The 20,376-nt window shown below is 37.3% G+C and overlaps 1 protein-coding gene across 4 annotated transcripts in view; it reads left to right on the forward strand.

Annotated features, from left to right (window-relative positions):
* ASTN2 (astrotactin 2) overlaps positions 1-20,376 on the forward strand; it is a 7,150,955-nt gene that overhangs the window by 433,467 nt on the left and 6,697,112 nt on the right. The gene's annotated exons all lie outside the window — the stretch shown is intronic.

Below are 20,376 nucleotides of genomic sequence, written 5' to 3' on the forward strand. Positions count from 1 at the left end.
CAGGATCATTTGTAGGTCATCTTGGGGTTGATGTATTTAATTGAGTGGGGTGTCGGGGTATGGGGTGGGGCTTGGCCTCACGACAAAACAGTTTCTTTTGTTTGCATGTTCTGGAATTTTATATGAACATGAACATAGAATAATATTAACCTTTTTGTTGACTGTGTTAACTTCTTCATTTTGACTCTGTCTATATTGATCTTTTCCAATAAGTGGGAAATGAAACACAACAGAATCATTTAGAGGGAGGTGAGAGGGTGTGGGATATTCTAGGGTGTTTAGTGAGATAGGTACAAGACTAACAGTGCACAGATTGTAAGAAAGAAGACAAACTCTGGAAAACCTTGGAGGTTAAAGATGGCATTGATACTAGCAATGCACAAGAGGAAATCCATCACAAAGTGGAGCTGGAAAAATAAAATAAGTTGTAGGAATATTGAAGTAGAGAAACGAGTAACACAAAATGGGTATAGTTAGTAAGAAACCAGTACCAGGGTAAGGGTAGTAAGAAACGAGTGCCGCAGAATGGGTATAGGTAGTAAGAAACTAGTACCAGGGTATAGGTAGTAAGAAACTAGTACCAGGTTAGAAGTGCCACAGAATGGGTATGGTTAGCAAGAAACGAGTACACACACACACACACACACATATATATATATATATATATATATATATATATATATATATATATATAATACAATGTAGACTGGAAAGAAAAATAACATATAAAAACAGAAACAGCAGTACATTTCTTGTGAGTTTCCTATATTCCAGGCTGTCATGCCATGTAAACATATGTATGATAGCAAATTAGACACTAATATTTTCACTAGTAATAGACACAGTCTCAATACATGGATATGGAAGCCACAACTTGTTGCTCTACAGTGGTAAAGAACCCTATGCTTTGGTAATAAATGGCAATAATACTTGTGGCTTAAAAGACAAGCAACAAGAACATAAAAGTGAGCAAGTACATTTCCTCTGTCCTGCTTTGCTGAAACCTTTATACCATTTTTTTTTTTTGAAGGAAAACATTGCACCATCTTTTAGTAGTTTTCTGTAGCAAAAGTAACTAAACCAGTTATTTCACCTGTAAAGAACAAAGGCTTAATTACATAAGTGCAAGAGGAATTGGAATCTGTGGTGGTCTTGCATACCTTTTAACTGCTTGCATTTTCACGACTGCATTATTTTTACCATTTTAGCCGCTATTGCTTTGGCAGACTGTGATTACATTTTATTATCTGGTATTGTAGGAGATGTAAGAGGTTATAGTTTACATCTGAAGAGTAGATTTGTGAATTCCCCTCCTTTCATCTCCTTTCACACGTACAAGAGAAAAGGTGAAAAAAGTTACCAATACATTGCAATCCAAATGCTTTACTGGTAGGAAATAAGAAAAATAGAATAAATCCATAATATCTTTAAATTAGTTTTCCTTAACCTGGTATCAGCCATGTTACCATATAAATATATAATGTGTGTATATATATATATATATATATATATATATATATATATATATATATATATATATGTGTGTATAATGCACTACATTACAAGGCAATGCACTACATTACAAGGCAAGACAGAATTAAACCAATGTTTTATCTTTTTACTCATTTCTCTAACCTCTCAATTTTTATTAAATAACTTAGTTTTCCAAATGTCTTAGAAATATTTTCCCTAGTCACTACATAAATCTAATGGTAGTGGTGTAAGTGGATGGTAGAGTGTGATTCTTTCATGGGTAACTGTCATCTCTGTTGTTTTGTATTATAGCACGGTGTTTATCGCAAAGAATGCAGAAGCAGGTGACATCTTAACCGGTGTACCTAATCCAAAAGTGCAAGTCCTAACATTATCAAATTTAACTGCATTTCAAACAAAGAAAACAATGATTGGTGTAATTCAATATGGCAACTTTCCAGCATTTTTGTACTGGGGTTTCCACATGCAGTTAATCATAGTATTAGTGTCCTGCTCTTAGCTCTGCTGTTTGTATACCTTAGCTCTAGGATCTTTGCACCAAGGAATGGAAGGAATACTTTTTGAAAAACTGCATCTTAAGACTTCGTTTGTTCCCATATGTTGTTGCACTTCTGCATTTCTGAGGATTTTAAGTGCAGGCTTTAGAATTTCAGCAGGTCTACTTGAATACAATTTCAGCAGAGGTACCAGCAAATGTCCTTGCTGAGAGGCAAGTTGAAAGACCTCCATTTTTCCATGGTTTCCATGGCATGCACACATCTCGGCACATCAGGCATAAAAGGGGGTAGGACATAAAATAAGTTAAATAAAGGCTCCCAAATGAATATATACCTGTGTTGGATGCTTCTGCTAAATTCTTTTACCTTATCACTTATGCCAACTGTTACCTGTAAAACACAGTTATGGGTGATCATTAATGTACTTTTGTGCTCCATGGTCAGTGTCAAGATATGAACTAAACACACAAAAAATTGGATTTGTTTTTTTTTTATGTAATTCACTTCGTGTATCATAACTTAGAAGGCCATAAGTGTATGATTCTTTATTTTTTTTTTAATTTGTAATGCATTAAAACATGATTATAGTGTACTGCGTAATGATGTTATGTAAAATGTGTTGGTAGTGAACTTATAAAGTATGTTAATTGTATCCAGTACAAGTGCACAGTAAGCTTGATAATATCTTGCAGCATTTTTATTCTGAGGTGTAGAGACAGCATGCTCATTAAAAATCTTTTCTGGAATAACGTGCAAGGCAGGTCAGAACATGTTGTCTTGTAACTGCCTGATGCATAAACGTCTTCTCCTTTTATTATATTTGCAAACACGTTTGTAGTGGTTTAAAAAATATTTAATTCGTATTGATAACACATCCTTAATTTTTGTAAAGCTCTCTTTGAGTGCTCATGACTGGATAATTTGTGAAGCAATACACTGATCAGAATGGCTACTTCAAGAAAATAAAATGTACTTATCTTTTTAACACCGGGGCTTTGAGCTGTAGCTGAAACTTAAAAACCTAATTTTCATCAGTTTTGTTCAGTGTAAACTCTGATTTTTATTTGCATATTAGAATAATGTTTTAGAAGTGATATTTTAAATATATAGCAGTAATTATGATAAAGGTGGTTATTCTTGGGGTGTACTTTTCTGGCAATTTAGGCAATATTTTTTTGTTGGTGGTAGAAAATATAACCTGCAAGACAGTTTTTAAAGTAGTTTGTCTTAAAATGACAAATTGATTCCTTTTATGGCTTAAGGTGGACTACTACAATTTGCTAGAAGCTACAGTAAAAGAAACAACATGCGTGAAAGAAAATTACTTAACGGGATATACAAAGTTCACATATGCTTAAGTTTCTCTGTGAAAGTTTAGCAGATTTTCTTAAAATAATGTTTCGTCCAAAAAGTGTTGAAAATAAATAACGCACTGTTGATACCTCTGTCAGAAAACATGTCCAAAAAAGGAAATCATTTTTGAGCTTGGTGCAGATTTACAGGTGGTTTGAAAATAGTTGTACTTATAGCATAGGCTTTGGAATCCTCTTTCAATATCTATAGAAAATTCTGCTCCAACAAATGTGAACTTCCCGGTTAATAGGAGTATACATTAACAATCATCAATAAATATATCCTGGTAGCTGTTGGAAAGCTGGGATCTCTCTATTTCTAGGTAAGGTATTTGAAGTCATTTTGTCAAAGCAAGATAATGAAGAAAAATACTGAACTCTTCATCTTGAATGTGTTAAGGTTCTTAGTTTTAGTTTGAAATACAAGTGCTGCTGTTCTACTCTCATCTCAGTAGCCATACCATGTTTTTAACTAATATGAAAGGGGGTATGTGTGAAAAGCATTTAAAACAATGTTGTCATGACTTTATTAACTCAGTCATGCATTAGTTACACTATTTGGTCTGACTTGCCTGCAGTTGAGCTTTTTGTATCTCTCTACCTGTGTCAATTACAAATGGTAAAATTATTAGATTTAAGTTCATTAACATGCTTTTAGTCTACCCCAGGGGTGAAAGTACATTTGAGCTTATAACTACTGAATTTCCTGCCAACAATACAAATTTTACGCAGATCTCCATCTAAGATCAGGAAACGCAGACCTTGTGAAATAACCTCTGAATTGCTTGCCACAGTAAGTCTGCCATTCGTTAATAAACTGTTAAACCAAATGAATATGTAACAGATGCTGCATTTTCTTGAGAACTCCTTTCTCTATATCTGTCTCATCCTTCTATTCCTCTATAGTACTGTTTTTAAGCTCCTTCTTGGTTATTCTTTTCTCATACAGCATACTTTGGTATGTCTGTAACTGCTTTAACCCTGTTTGCTGATAACCCCTATAAGGCAATATGCTACATGAGATTAACCTCACATTGTTGCCTTGGATCGCAAGTTGTTCTAAATGGCAACTGGCATTGTTTCTGCATAATCTAGTGTGTGTGTGTGTGTGTGTGTGTGTGTGTGCGCACATGTATGCGTGATCAAGTTGAAATGCGCATCTAGTCTTGTGTTGACCTCTGTTTCCATCCCTAGATGCAAAAAGAAAACCATGTGATTTCTTATTTCTTTAGTCTCAGCATACTACCTCTGATGTCTAAGCCTGAGTATGTAAGGCACATAAGTCATGCAGATCCAATAAGGGCATGCCAGGGTGAGAAATGTATCGACACAAACTGCAGTTAGCATAGGACAGCACTGCAGAATGCTACTGCTAGGCTGTTCATTCCCTACCTCTAGGACTGGCCCATTCCAGTGCAAGCACCTCAGTCACCTCGGTGTCTGTTTCACTCCTTTATATTTTATTTTTTCAAGTCACGTTTTTATCAACTTCTTTACTAATTTTAAGTTGGTGTCTACTAAGGAAGCCACCTAGACCCTTGCATTCATTGGTCAAATGCTTAGAAGACAGGCAGCCATATTCAGATAATTTGTCTGCAAATGATTTAAGATGCACATTTTTATAGAATGCATGAACTGTAATAATGTCATTTTGAAGTATTTCTTCTTCTTTTGGCTTTCTTGCATAGATAAATTAAAGGAATCTTTGAAAATAATAGTATTTATCAATGCTTTATTTCATTTGCAGGTATCAAATTATCTCATAATAATGAAACATTTTTACCCTCGCTATGTAAGATCTACATTCAACTTCTCCTTTTATCAGCCATGTCTTCTAACATTAACATTAAAATGGCATGTCTGATGGTGCCTTTTTTTGGTTTCTTGTACAAGATCCTTGTTTAATATATGTATAATATCCGAGCAAGGCTTACGACCGACTAATAACTCCCTCCAGCTACACTGTCATTTTAAAGTTTAATTTATTACCTTAAATCAAACCTGTCCATTGTTCCTCATTAGCACAAAATGTATCCGGTCTGACTGAGCCTCATTGCTTTTATTCTCATTTCTTCATGGTTGGTTGGATTGTTGTCAAATATACTTTCATTTTCATCACCTGTATGTCCAACGATTCCTTACATCATATATCTGTATCCAAACCAAGTATGACTACATACGCTTTGTTTTTCTAAACAAGCCTTTCATAACTTGAATTCCTTGCTTTGGGAAGCCTTGTCTCACTGATCTCTAGCAGAGCCACTTATGTCAGAAAAGTAAGGAATAATGTCCAACAATGCTCTGATCTCCATAATGTCCAGCAATGCTCTGATCTCCTCCATAATATCTCATACTGATCCCAAGGATAATGTCCAACAATGATTTGATCTCCTCCATAATATCTCATATTGATCCCAAGGATAATGTCCAACAATGCTCTGATCTCCTCCATAATATCTCATACTGATCCCAAGGATAATGTCCAACAATGCTCTGATCTCCTCCATAATATCTCATACTGATCCCGAGGATAATGTCCAGCAATGCTCTGATCTCCTCCATAATATCTCGTACTGATCCCAAGGATAATGTCCAACAATGATTTGATCTCCTCCATAATATCTCATATTGATCCCAAGGATAATGTCCAACAATGATTTGATCTCCTCCATAATATCTCATACTGATCCCAAGGATAAAGCTGATATGTTAGCAGACAAATTTAGTGGTAACTTTACCCCTCTTAACATATTGTTGACCCTATTATCCCTGAAAATTTATTTTCCCTTGAAATCAATCCCTGTCCAAATGTAAAAGTAGTACTTTTATTGGATCAGACAGCATAAGATGGTGGTCAACTTCAGCATGTCAACAGGGTATGTGCCTGATGCTTTATAATAGACTCTGTACAATTCTTAGAAAAATCTCTCAGCTGGAAAGGTCCCAAAGATTTCTGACTGAGAAATATAAGCTCTTAAGAACTTTCATTATCCAAAAAGATGAGCAGAACTCCCTAATACCCGGTAGCCTACTAGCTACTCCAAGGTGACCAGTATCCATCTTTTTGAGCAATGAAAAACCCAATCCTCTTTGATCTTTTTCTTCATAAAACCAATGACTAGAAACATCTGTGTTGGAGACATAAACTTAAGCTGCTAACATTTGCATAAGTTGCTTGGACAGAAATCCACTACCTCACTCAGTTTAACATGGAAAAAATGGCTTCATTAAGCATATCCATCCTAAAGAAACATGTCAGGCCTCAGCTTGTTTCAAGTAATCCAAGCCTAACATAAGTTGGCATTTGTAAAGGTCATGCATGGCCTGCTTGCTTTTGTTCTGACAAAGCATAACCTAACTTCTGTTTAGTTAAGGGTATCATCTAATCTTTTGTTTACATGATGTAAGCATGGCAAAAAGTCCTTCCCTCTACCCTGGTCAAGAGTAGCCTACATCAGTGTTTTTTAAATTTTTTATTTATTTTTTGTGCACAGTATGCCAGTACTGCCTACATCCTAGTCAAGTCAGGTTTGTTTTCTTTCCCACATTCCTTCCCTTCTCATCTGTATTTGCCAATCATCACCTGCTGATTTTACTTTGAATGAGCAGTATATGATCTGCATGATGTCTATCCTACATAAGGATTGTCTGTCTCATTTTGTTTACAATGCAACTATGTCTTGTAAATCACTTGATCCATCCTGACTATTCATGAAATGCACAGCTGTGTTGAGCCAAGTATTGTTTAACCTCACATCATCTAGCCTGACCGGACATGGCCCTGTATCCTTCTGGTTTTAACAGGATGTGTTGAGCAGTGATAGTAAAACACAAAACCAAGAGAAATATTGCCACACCAAATCCATAAAACATTGTCTGGACAAAGGGTAAATGATGTATTAAAGAAAAAGATGTGGAGTGCTTTCATCTTGAGTTTATACAATGACTTCATCAGGACAATGATAACCATTTTTGCGTTTATATTATGCTGTCGACAACTCACTGTCAATAGCATAATAATTGACACAAAAATGTTGAAACCCCCGAACATCGAACACACACCAAAAAAAAAAAAAAAAACACCCAAACACAGCACAAATTGCTCTATGTAGGAGGGCAAGCCTCCCTGAACCCACCACACCGCCCACTACTTAAATATACCAACTCTGAGATCGCACTACATTGCAGTAAATGGAAATCTCCCCTTAAAGAGATTTCCATTTGCACACGTGACGACTTTCACTTTCCACATTTTGGTGTCAACAATATCAGCTTTGATACTGTTGGCCTTCAACAGGGTGAAGTAGACCCCCATTTTTCCATGTAAATAATCCCCCAGCTAAGTCATGCAACTGCTGTAAGCATACTCAAAATGTTAATGAAAAAAGTTAGTAAAAAAACTTGGATTACCATTACATGGTTTATAACACTTAAACATGTAGCTAATGTACATTTGTTTTTGTTCAGTTAGTGAATTTAAGTTGAAAATGAATTTAAATCAACTGCAATAATTTATAGGGTCATTGTGAATTAATAAAGGAATATTGACATCACACTGAATCTGATTCGAGGTAAAAATAAAATTAAAAATAAATTCCAGAAATAATGAGCAAACATAATAAATGCTATGTTTTTTATGTAGCAGCTCTCAGTTTGAACACACTAGAAACATATATATTAACATTTGATTTTGGAAAATTTCCAGCATTAAGACTCTGCTGTCCCTGCGATTCTTTCAACTCTGTGTTTTCCAAGGGCCAAAACAATTCTTCACCTTGGCCACACCTTTGTCATTTAGAATATTTGAATTTAATTCCCATTTGAAAAACATACTACAAATGTTTAACATGTAAAAGAAATGTTAATTGTTTTATAAGCTATCTATAATATGCCTTTACTTTCACTTGCCCCTCTAGCCACAACTTTGGGGGTGAAATTGGTGGCTTTGCGTTAAGTATACCAAATATTTAACCTGGGGTGAATTCAAGAGGAGAGAGGATACAATCGGCAAGAAAAGCATAGTAGTATTGCTGGAACTGATCCTTAAGTCTTGATGAGTACTTTCACGTGGTAGATCTTGTTTTCACAAAATCTCAAGACAACTCTGATGTATATAGTGCATTTTATATAGCATATATCATGGGCAGAGGTAGGTAAAAAAAAAAAAAAAAAAAAAGCTGGCTGCGCCAAGTCCAATGATAAAGAAATGGCCAATCCTGGTATGCAAACTGGTGCCAGGACTGGAAAAAATATTGTAGAATCCTCAAGACTCAGAAAAATTCCTACATTGGGCTTAGGCCATTATCAGGTGGAGCATGGTCCTCCTGTTGTAAAAGGAAGTAGCAGTCCACAAAAACTGACAGACCAAAAAAAGAGACATAAAAATTATAGATTGGATTATTGAGGATAAAGAAGAGTGTGTATATTGTTAGTTATGCAAGAAGTATCACGGTTAAGAGTATAGAAGAGGGAACAGATTAGATGTGAATAAAGCAATGTGCAGTAACAGAACAGACCAGTATCTATCGTATAGTACTGCAAATAAACTAAAGATAGCACTATAGGCAAAACTTAGATGCTATGCAGATAAATATAAAGGAAAAGTATAAAATAATTCATTAATATAACTGAAATTTGGCTCAAACCTGGCATAAACGACTCTGAAGTTACAACTTCCAGCTATAATATCTTTCTTAATGACCATATAAAGAGAACAGTTGGTGGTATTGCTTAAATATTTCCCAAGAAGTATTTTCCCTTAACGCAAGCCAATACCAAATTTCAGTTGAGTGTATTACTTTCTTGAAATTAAACTATTATAACCAAATGTGTATTACTGCTCTTTACATCCGTCCTGGCAACAATACAGCAGTAATGAAATATATCCATAACAATTCCACAAGAAATATTACCATTAGGTGTTGTGAATGTTAATTGGTTGGACATAAACTCTAACTCCCGTACATAAAGCCTGAACTTATTTTGTTTCACAGAACTAATTAATAGCCCCACATATTATAGCAAGACATCAAATTCCCTATTAGACTGAATCCAAGTAACAGATCCGGGCAAATACATCACCTTTGGTACAATGTCCGTCTCGGTGATCATTTCCCAATCCATGCAACCAGACTTGTCAAAAAATTAAAAAAAAAAAGGTTTTGTAAAAAAAGAATCTACAGTTGTAATTAAATGTTAACAATATATGTAAGACCATACGAATTGCAGGAGTCGTCATTACTGGGCACATTGTGGGTGCTGCAAAGAGTACTTCTGGATGACATCAAAAATTGAAGCAGTACTAATCTCATAAACTTTAATTGTAGTTTGACTTGGGAATGGGGTCCATTCCTATCATGGTATTAGAAACCCAAATGACTTGGAGAAATTTAAAAAGGGCCAGACCTGTCAGATATCCACTTGCATGTTTATAAAACATTCAAACTTTTATAAGTTTAACCCAGAAATGTTTGTTGCTAACCTATCATCTGTTAACTGGAACATCTTAGAAATCCTTTCTTTGATGCTGTAAATGATTTCAGTACAACTTTCCTTAATGTTTTAAATAGCCTTTAACCTCCTAGAAGGAACACAGTTTGGCTATCCAAACAGTGTAGAATGCTAATTCAGGAATAGAGAAAAGCATGAAACGAAAGGCAAAAATATAATACACCACAATATCTTAAACTTCAGAATGTTTTGCAATCATACTGAAAAACAAATTAAGTGAAAAACCTATACTGTGATAACTGTCAGAATAATGGCAAACACAACCCTAAAAATTTCTGGCCAACCATTAAAGAAATTGTGCGTTCCAGGCCATAAATAAAACCCCAACTCCTCTAACTCATCACTTGAAACTGCAATACAATTCAAATCTTATTCCATATATGAAGCATCTCTAACCAGGGATTTCCCAGCATCTAATCCTAGCCTTACCCAGCAGCCACAAAACACCATATCAACTTTAATGTTCAAAGCTATGCCCACATCCTCTAAAATTATTCTTAAACTGAAACCATGCTGTACTTCAGCTGATGAACTTTCAAGCGAATACCTTAAAATAGCAGCTGATAGCATTGCCTATCCTGTCTTCATCCTTATAAATAGGTCAGTCCAGGAATTCCCCATTCCATCTCTCTGGAAGAGTCCACACATTATCCCTCTGCACAAGGGGAAAATTCAAAAGACAAAATATAACACGTGCAACACATAGCTCACAAAGCCAGTGTGCCGAACAGTCACAGCCCTTAAGGCTAAACAACACACCTGATAAACTTGTAATAGGTGACTCTATCATCAGGCACACTGACGTCCCGCTCACCAGGCTGAACAAGAAGGTCATGGTGAGCTGCCTGTCTGGCGCTAGGATCCGCCACATAACACAAGCACTCGGGTCACTTCAAGGCAAGTACAAATATGACTCTGTCATTGTCCATGCTGGTGTGAATGACCTGAGATGTACCTCCCTGGACTACATGAAAAGAGACATAGAGGAGCTCTCTGAGCATATAGCCCAGGCCGTTATGACCCTGACCTTGAGTAGCATCTTACCCTCACCAAGAATGATGCCACAATATGAAGACAAGATGATCAATTTCAACAATTGGCTTAAGTATTGGTGTCATTCAAAGGGGATCCAATGCCTGTCAGCCTGGGATGACATGCTCGACAGGCCACGATGCTTCACTAGGGATGGCTTGCACCTGTCACCCCTGGGCTTTTGGATATTGGCAAAGGCTCTTGCTACCCCCATAGTGCCTTTTTTAGGCAAGGCTCAAAAGACAAACCCACCTCCATAGGTATCACAAGGGATAAGAAACTGAGTAATGCTACTCAACGCCAGAAGTCTAAACCTCAAGATGCATGCACTTGAAACTCTCCTTAGCATGGAAAACATCGATATCTGTCAAGTAACAGAAACCTGGTTCATGGCTCCCGAGAGCACCCCAGCACTGCCAGGTTATACCTCATACCATGCTTTTTGGCCCCAAAACTTGGACCGAACTACAAAAGGAAGGGGGGGAGTATCAATATTCGTCAAAGATACCCACACCTCCAGGTTGCTGGCACAGCACGAAGCATCAGAGACTATCCATGTGCAACTAACAGTGGGTAAAACTGCCTTCCAGTTTATAGCCTGCTACAGACCACCCTCCCAAACCCAGGAACCCCACTCGGCCTTCCTGAGAACACTGGAAAATATGAAGGTCTCTCCAAACACCATTATATTGGGCGACTTCAACTACCCAAACATAGACTGGGAGCATTACTCTAGCTCCAGCACCCTAGTCCAAAGGTTCCTAGAATTTATAAACTCAAATGCTATGGAACAACTTGTTACCACTCCCACAAGAGGAGAAAACATACTGGACCTGATCATCACCAACATGGGGGACTCTATGCTCCAGACCAGAAGTGTATCCCTCACTGGTAAGATCAGACCATAAACTAATCTCACTGGATATTCACATCCCAACCCCACCCCCTGCCCAGAAAACAACAGTGAAAAATTTCTCTAAAGCAAATTTCACACTCCTTAAAACCGAGGTGGAATCCTTCAAAGCCCCCGGGCTTGTGGAAAATACGGCCCAGACCGCAGAATCCTTTATAAACTTATTCTATGAACACCTTCAGGAATGCATGTATCATCCAATCCCAAACAAAACCAAGACCCAATCCTCCAAAGGCAGACGTCCTGTCTGGTGGACCCCAGCCATAAACAAACTATACAATAGGAGGAAACTACTCCATGATAGAGCAAAATCCCAAAAAGGGAAGGCATCTCTGATCAGTATTAGCAAAAAACTATGGGCACTCATAAAATCGTCTAAGGCCAGCTTCGACAGAAAAATTGCACAGGACACTTAGGATAATCACAAGGCTTTCTTTAGTTATGTTAGGAACCTGGGTGGGAATTCCCAGATATGCTCAGAATTAGTCCAAAATGACAAAAAATACACCGAACCCACAGACATTGCCAGCATCCTAGCTGACAGGTTCAGCGCAAACTCCCCCCCCCCCCCCACCAAAAGGGCAAATATCTATCCCAGCGGAGTGCTGCCCCCCTGACATCCCAGATGCTCAGGTAAGAGCCGCCCTCTCCAAAGCAAAAAAACACAGCATCAATGGGACCAGACAGTGTCCCGGGCTGTCCTCCATGAACTCCAAGAAGAGCTAAACCCAAACATAAAACTAGTGTTCAATCTCAGCCTTACTACAGGATATATACCCAAAGAGTGGCGTACAGCAACAGTGGTCCCTCTCCACAAAGGTGGTGCCTCAACGGATCCTGGAAACTATCGCCCTATAAGCCTGACTAGCTTGGTCTGCAAAGCTATGGAAAGGATAATTATGGACCTTATAAATAAAGATATTGGGGACCTACAGACACTGGATCCTACCCAGTTCAGCTTTGTTAATGGCAGATCCTGCCTCTTAAACCTGGTAGATTTCTTTGAAACAGTCACCAAGGCCATTGACGAGGGGAAGGTGGTCCACACAGCCTACCTGGACCTCACAAAAGCCTTCGATACAATACCCCACTTCGGGCATTATAGATAAGCTCACCAGCTTAAATATAAACCCCTATGTCACTAGATGGGTTGCAAACTGGCTCAAGGACAGAACCCACATGGTTAGAATTGCTGGAGCCAGTCAGACTCCAAACCAGTTAAAAGTGGCATCCCACAACGCTCAGTCCTGGGACCTCTCTTGTTCGGTATATATTTCTCGGAGGTACAGGCCAACATGGAAGGACTGTGGATGACCAAGTTAGCAGATGACTGCAAACTGGACGCCATAATCGACTCTCCAGCTGACACAAGCATCCTCCAAAAGGGCCTCATAGAAACAGACAACTGGTGCCAGAGCCATGACCTCAAGCTAAACGCCAAAAAGTGTATAGTCTTCCCCTTTGGCAAAAACAAACTGCCCACAAATTACCACATAGGTGGTAATCCATTAAGTACAGAAGAAGTAATTGGGGACCTGAGGACCCAAGTTGATAGCTATCTCTCATCTGACAACCACGAGGCCAAAGTGGTTAGAAAAACATTTTATATAGCCCACCTAATTATGAAAGGATTCGCATCTAGATCAGGGGAGGTCATCGTGCCTTTTTACTCATCCCTCATCAGGCCCATAATTGAGTACAATGGCCCTTTTGGGATGTACCTTACCAGACACATGCAGCAACTGGAAAGACCCCAAAAGTACCTCACCAAGAGGATCAAAGGGCTCAAACAGATGCCATATGCTGCCCGGTTAAAGAAACTCCAGCTCTACTCATTGGCATACCACCTGCTCAGAGGCGATCTGTGCCTGACGTATAAAGCCATGTCCAACCCGGAATTAATGGACATGCTGCACCTCAGAAAATCCAAATCCCATTGGGCTACGTGCTCGAGAGACTTGAACCTCAGCACTGAAATAAATAGGACATGCTGGAGGGATAGATTCATAACCCAGAGGCTCCCTTCACTCTGGAATAAAATCCCAGTCCAGGTTAGGCAGAGTCCCTCATTGACTCTCAAGAGGAATCTTGATGAGTGGATGGGAGATAGTAGGTTTACCCCGGGTATCACTTCTGTGTCACTGTTAGACAGAGGCACAGTATACTAACCTCAAAAAAGGGCATAGCAAAATTTATTTAAAATGGATGGCGAAAGCCAAACACACTCTGGCTAGGCTTATAAATGCCCTAGGTCAGATAGCCTAGTATGAACCTATGAACATTTCTAACTTTAGATCTATAGCGATCTTATCTCCCCCTCCAAAATACGTGCAAAAATGTATTCAAAAACAATTGCTAAACTATCTCCTGCAGGAAAACCTCCCATCTCCTACACATTATGGCCTTTGTCCTTCCCTTAGTACTAGCACTGCCCTTCTAACCTATAGAGATGCTGTCAATAAAGCTAGAGATAACAGCTAACTAGTCTTTCTTATTTCTAGTGTTGCCTAAGCTCTTCAACACAGTTTGTCACAGCAAACTTCTACTACAAATGTTCTCATTAGGTCGGTCTTGGCCCACTCATCTAGGGTTCAAAACCTACAAATTCAATAGGTTGCAATCTGTAAAATGGCACTCCACCCTTTCTCCATTCTTCCCAGTCACCACTGGTGTACAACAAGGCTGTATCCTTGGTCCTCTCCCCTTTAACATTCTAAGCAACACCCTACACACAATGAGCCATTCTAATGCAGTGTGCAGATAGCTCCACACTCATTTCCATATCTGACAACATGTCACGCATCCAAAAATTACTCTGGAAGCTTTGACAGGAACTGAAACATGGCTTGGTAAATTAGTTCAACCAAAAAAAAAAAAAGACTTTTCCCCAAATCCCTCTCCCATGAAATAAAATTTTAAGTCCTCTCTCTTGATAATACAACCTTTGAAGCCACTTCTCCTAGAAAATTGTTAGTGATGATGGTGGATGGATAATATTAAATTTGACCAGCACATACAAATTTTTTATAAAATATGCCTAGTTTTAGATGTTTTTCTTCACTCAAAAACATTCTCATTGACTCAGTTAAAGCTACATTTCCTACTATCCTACTACTAATTTAATCTCCACACTTCCTTATGGCGTTCCTTTCCTTACTAAAATTCAGGCATCACAAAAATTAAAACTTAAACAAGGCTATACACAGTTGCTAAATAAGCAACAAATACCCGTTTCAGAACCCACCACTGTATAAGACTAAAAAACTTACACAGGTTAGAACTACCCCATCTGCCAACATATAAGCAGCTTCTTACTACCTCTAAATAAAGTAACATTTTGTTCAACTATGTTCCCAGTTAACCATTACAATCAAATGATCAAAACTCCTGTCTGTCCACAAACCTTTTAAATCTGCTGGGCATTTGTGTACTCGTATCGTGTTGCTAAGGCCTGGGACTCATTATCTCGATCAGGTCAATACCCTCTCTTCCATCTTTCAAAACCATTCTAAAAGACTTCCTAGCCAAAAGCCGGCTCTGTTCTTGCTCAACTCCAGGTTAAATTATATTCTTAAATGTGAACAAATGCCAATCCACAGGGTGCATCTCCATACTCTCCTGTCTGCAGTCACTTTCTTACTTCTGTCCATTTCTCTCCCCTGGCTTTCTCTAAATATGACATAAGCCTACTTTTCTCTCATTTCGTATTTCATTTTCCTGTTTGTATTATACTAACTTACCTTTAATTTCTCCAGTTAAATAGTTGTCAAAACTTGTATCTGTTCTTAACCACTGTTTACATATTCTGTTTAATTTGTTGTAATTAAATTTTACAATTCTTGTTCTTAAAATGTTTTGTAGTACTTTGATACTTTTCTCCCTGGGCCTCCACTGAAAATGGGCTCCTACCCAGTTCAAGTTTCCCAATAATCAAATGTCAATAACTAAATAAAATAAACTGTAAGAAGTTCAAATGTACAGGGTATTAAGTGGGATGATATAATAGCCAGAGAAATTGTAACAAAATAAAGAAAATTTCCTAACCACAGCCCCAGGTGCAGTACCTAACTTCTGACTGAAAGTATTATGAGTAAGAACTACTTTTATGTCCATCCCAAACAGGCACCTACATGGTTAAGAGGAAAAATGTTACTCCTACTTAAGAGTGAACTGTAGTGCAGAGTTTAGTTATTTGTAAGAAAAAACAATCATGGCAACTGAAAAAAAGGGGAAACAAAGTTGTATGGAACTAAGGATCATTTGTTGCTAAATAGTCATGATGGATAATTGTAAAAAGGGGAAGAATCTGAGGATGGCATAGATAGTTTACAAAAAATTATTTGACAGCATCCATCATTCATTGATAAAGGAGTTGTACAAGATGCATCTTGCACTGATCAATTACATTAGTGACTGTGACACCACTTTTGCAGTAAAGTCATGACAAAGGGGAAGTTATCTCTGGGATAAAAATTTCAAGGTGGAGCATTACAAGGTGATTCTTTGTCACCCCCTTTTTATTTTGTCTTGTTGTTAACCCGTTAAGCTGTTTACTTAACCTATTAGTTCTTGGTTATAATTTGGTTACTAGAAAAAAAATTGCCTAAAGATTTTTCACCTCCTTTTTATGGATGACTTAAAACTGTATAGTTCATCTGATGTGAAGTTAAAAACACAACTGCAAGCAGTTAAATTCTCAGATCTATGAATGACATTTGGTCTTTATAAAAGTGCAAAAGCAACATTTAAAGCAGGAATGCAGCAGTACCAAGAAAACGAGTCTGGGACAAGAACGTGATGAAAAGAAACTTGAGGAGGAAATAATGTTTAAATATTTGGAATTGATGAAGAACTGGGAATAAAACATGACCAAATGCAAATAAAACGCTGTAAGGAATATATCAGAAGACCAAAACTAATATTGAAAACAGCCCTGACATCTAGGAATTAAGTCCACACTATAAAACAATTTGCTCTTCCTGTTTTAACTTACAGTTTTGGTGTATTTAGCTGGCCCCATAAAATATTGGATACGTTGGAGAAAAACAACAATAAAAGTACTTCACGATTATCAGATGTTATATAAGCATCAGTGTATACCAATTTTATATATCCTTCGCTATGAAGAAGGTATGGGTCTCCTTGAAACTGATTACATGCATAGGTAAGCAATCATGGGACTGCATACATATCTTCTGATCTCATCAGATCAAAGCACAGTGAAAGTTTTAAAACAAGTCTAAGATGACCTCAACTTAGTTCAGCAGGAGTATTAAGGTGTCGAGCAGGAATGAAACTCAAACCAGACATAGACAAAAAACAGACTGTAACAGAATGTGCCAAAAATCAAAAGAATGAATGTGAAGAGAAGGATCAGATAAGAAGGAAAGATGTGGAACAGCCATCAATATAGTGCCAATGCAGAAAACTCCTGGAACAACCTCATGTTGATCAGGATTTGACACAAGAATAGTTAAGGAGAGGTGAAATTAAACTTAAAGATGAAAGGGTAATATTGGAGGAGTGGACTACATACATGCTGGTTTACAAAGTCCTTTGAACATGTAGGAGAAACAGACAAATGCAGGTTCCGTAAATTGGAACTGGAAACCGTCACACATCTTGTTGCTGGGTGTGATACTCAAATGGCAGAGAGCCTGTAAGCTGAGAGGGCAGCATAATGTGGTAAGACTGTTGCACTGGGGATTGTAGAAACACTACAATAGTGAAGTAGCTGGGAAACATTGAAAGCATGAGACACATATCACATGGGATCACTCATTCCCAATAGTGCAGGAAATAGATGCAAGAAAACCAGATGTAGTAGTCCATCAAAAGAAGACAAAGGTAGCACTCATCATTGAGATTACTATACCCAGTGATTAGAGTTTTATGTATAGATAGTCATAAAATAACAGGATTTGCAGGTAGAAATGATGGCTATGTGTTAGAAAGCTGCCAAGACAGTTCTAGTAGCACTAGCAGCAATGGGTCTCATTAATAGAATTTACAGTCATGTTTACATATGCTACAGATGCATGTAACTCCATATGACTTGCAGAAGGAATACATTCTGGGCATGCTACAGATGCTGTAAACAGAACTTTTGGCTAGTATCAAAGATTGAAAAACATTTAGTGATGCCATGACTTTAGGAGTGGAGCCCATTCCTGTCAATGTATTGGAAACTAAAAATCTTGGAGAAATAAAACCCAAAGTAACCTAATTTTGGATGTTTAATAAAAATACATATTAGTAAAGTCAGTGATGGCATTTTATATCAGTTCTAACAAAATATCTGTTCTTTTATAAGCTGCAATTATAATGACTCTTCTTGCTAATAGCAACCCATTAATTTGTTCAACATTTCTTGATTTCTTTATGAAAGTTGAAACCTGTAATAATTTACTAATAAAGTGCAGTCCACTCATTTTAGTGTCACTATAATGCTGTTTTGTCTCTGACCAGTACATGTTGGGAGTGTAGCCTGGCATCTCACTTAAAAAGTTACATGTTCTATATACTTGCTTAATGAAACAAATTTTAGTTTTCATTTAGTTAAATTCCTTTCAAGTATTTTAATCACAATGAACCTTCTTGGTATTGGCATCGAGATAAACTTTACAAAATTAATCAATTAGCTAATCACAACTAAATTGCAAATAACCTAACATGTTTATTTTATTTACTTATTTTACTTTTGTTTACTGGGATAGTCTGACTAGTAGCCCATTTTCAGCAGAGGCCCAGGGAGAAAAGCTCCATACAGCACAATAGGTTAATGAGAAGACATAGATCAGTAAAGCAACATATGTTTCACACATGATTATACATAGAATAGGCCTTCATGCATTAAGACTCAGATTTGTATGTAAAAACCATTAATCAACTTCAAAAGCTTTCTGTATGCCTTAAATCCAACTAACACTGAGAAAAAAACTTAAGCAATACAAATCTTTTAGTGAAATCCTCCTCAAATATGGTGTGCAGACTGCAGTCCTGTTTGTGCACAGTGAAATTTGTTCTAGTATAATATCCATATCATAGCTGAACACCCGCTTAAATCATTTATCCTTTCAACAAAAACTGCATTAAAATACCTTTCCTCATTTAGCATAGTTACACAGCTCGGTAAAACAAGTAGCTGTAAAACTTTTAAATTATGCCATTAGGTGTAACTTTTCTTGTAGGCCACTATCTGCCTGTTGAATCACATTTATTCTTGAAATACTTGCTGTTCATTTAGTTAGTTCTACTTGAACTGTGCCCCTCATGTTTTGTGGAAATATTTGTCCCCTACTGCCTGACTAGTTCCTACCATCCATTTTTCATGGAGTTGTTGAAGGATGTTCAAAGGTCATGTTTACTATCTCTTTATACCCAGTCCTTCTGTTACCAGACTCCACATATCAGGATCTTTCTCTGCTGGTTGTTGGGAAAGTGCCCCACACTTTCTGCTTTTAAAAGATGACTTGAATGTTGATGGGAAATAGCACTTGATTTATTTATTTTTTTTTTCCTGTTCGGATGGTATGCCTTTTCCAGCTTGTTCCATATTGCATGCCTTTATTTGGCTAATACACATTGGTATTTTGCTTCAAAATTATTGTCCTACATTATCCAATCCAGATTGGTCTTTTACCTTGCTAACGTTATGGTTCTTTTATTTACTGCCTTATTTTGCAGAATGTTCAGAATTTGGAAGGAGATTATTGGACTGTTATCCTACTTTACTTCAGCTTTTGCTATCCACTCATTGGTTCTGTATTACTGACATCACTGTAGATACATGATTTGTTTGGATACCTGTTTTGTTCTCCTAAGGTGTTTTGACATCATTCAGCCTGTGTACCGTCTTCAGCAACTGTTCTTTTCCTCAAAACGCTATAGTTACTTGTTTAATTACTTGCTTAATTCTTGTTTTAAACTAATACCAGTTGAAAAGGTCTGCTTCATTTAAATATTTATTGTACCACAAAATAATGCATTATTTCTCTGGACAGCAACCCATGCAGGTCATAACTACAAAGTAGAGACAGCTATTCTTTTATAAGAACTAGTGGGCATGCATCACAGTAGCACACTTTTTTTTGTTTGTAGACACTGTATTGATTATACTGCAAGGCGAGTGCGGTGTGGAAATCAGAAGCACCTTGTTTTAGTTTGTTTAACTTTTGGCTATAGCTTGCTCCAGTAATCAAATGGGTTATAAGGAGAGTAGTGCGGTACATATAGCTACTGCAAAATATATTTGGAAGCAATAACATACAAAGAAAATGTTCTGTTTCCCTTCAAAAAATCAATGTTCATATTCCTTATATAAACAGATTGTTGATGCCATGGTGTGCACAAGATATGATTGTTTTTTGTTGTTATATAACTTTCTCAAGAAATGCCGTCTGGCAAGGTTGCATTCATAGCATATATTTTTATCATCCAAACAAGTGACTGTGTGTCTGTGTATCTCTATATCTATATATTCTCTGAGTTTCTATGATCACGGAAATGGTGTGTGTATGGGGAGGAGTGTAAGTGGAATAAATGCATACATACTTGTATATGAACAGGATACCTCATC

Source organism: Protopterus annectens, chromosome 16.part0 (genome assembly GCF_019279795.1).
Source record: "Protopterus annectens isolate FY-2018-M chromosome 16.part0, PAN1.0, whole genome shotgun sequence".
In the NCBI taxonomy this organism is placed as follows: domain Eukaryota; kingdom Metazoa; phylum Chordata; order Ceratodontiformes; family Protopteridae; genus Protopterus; species Protopterus annectens.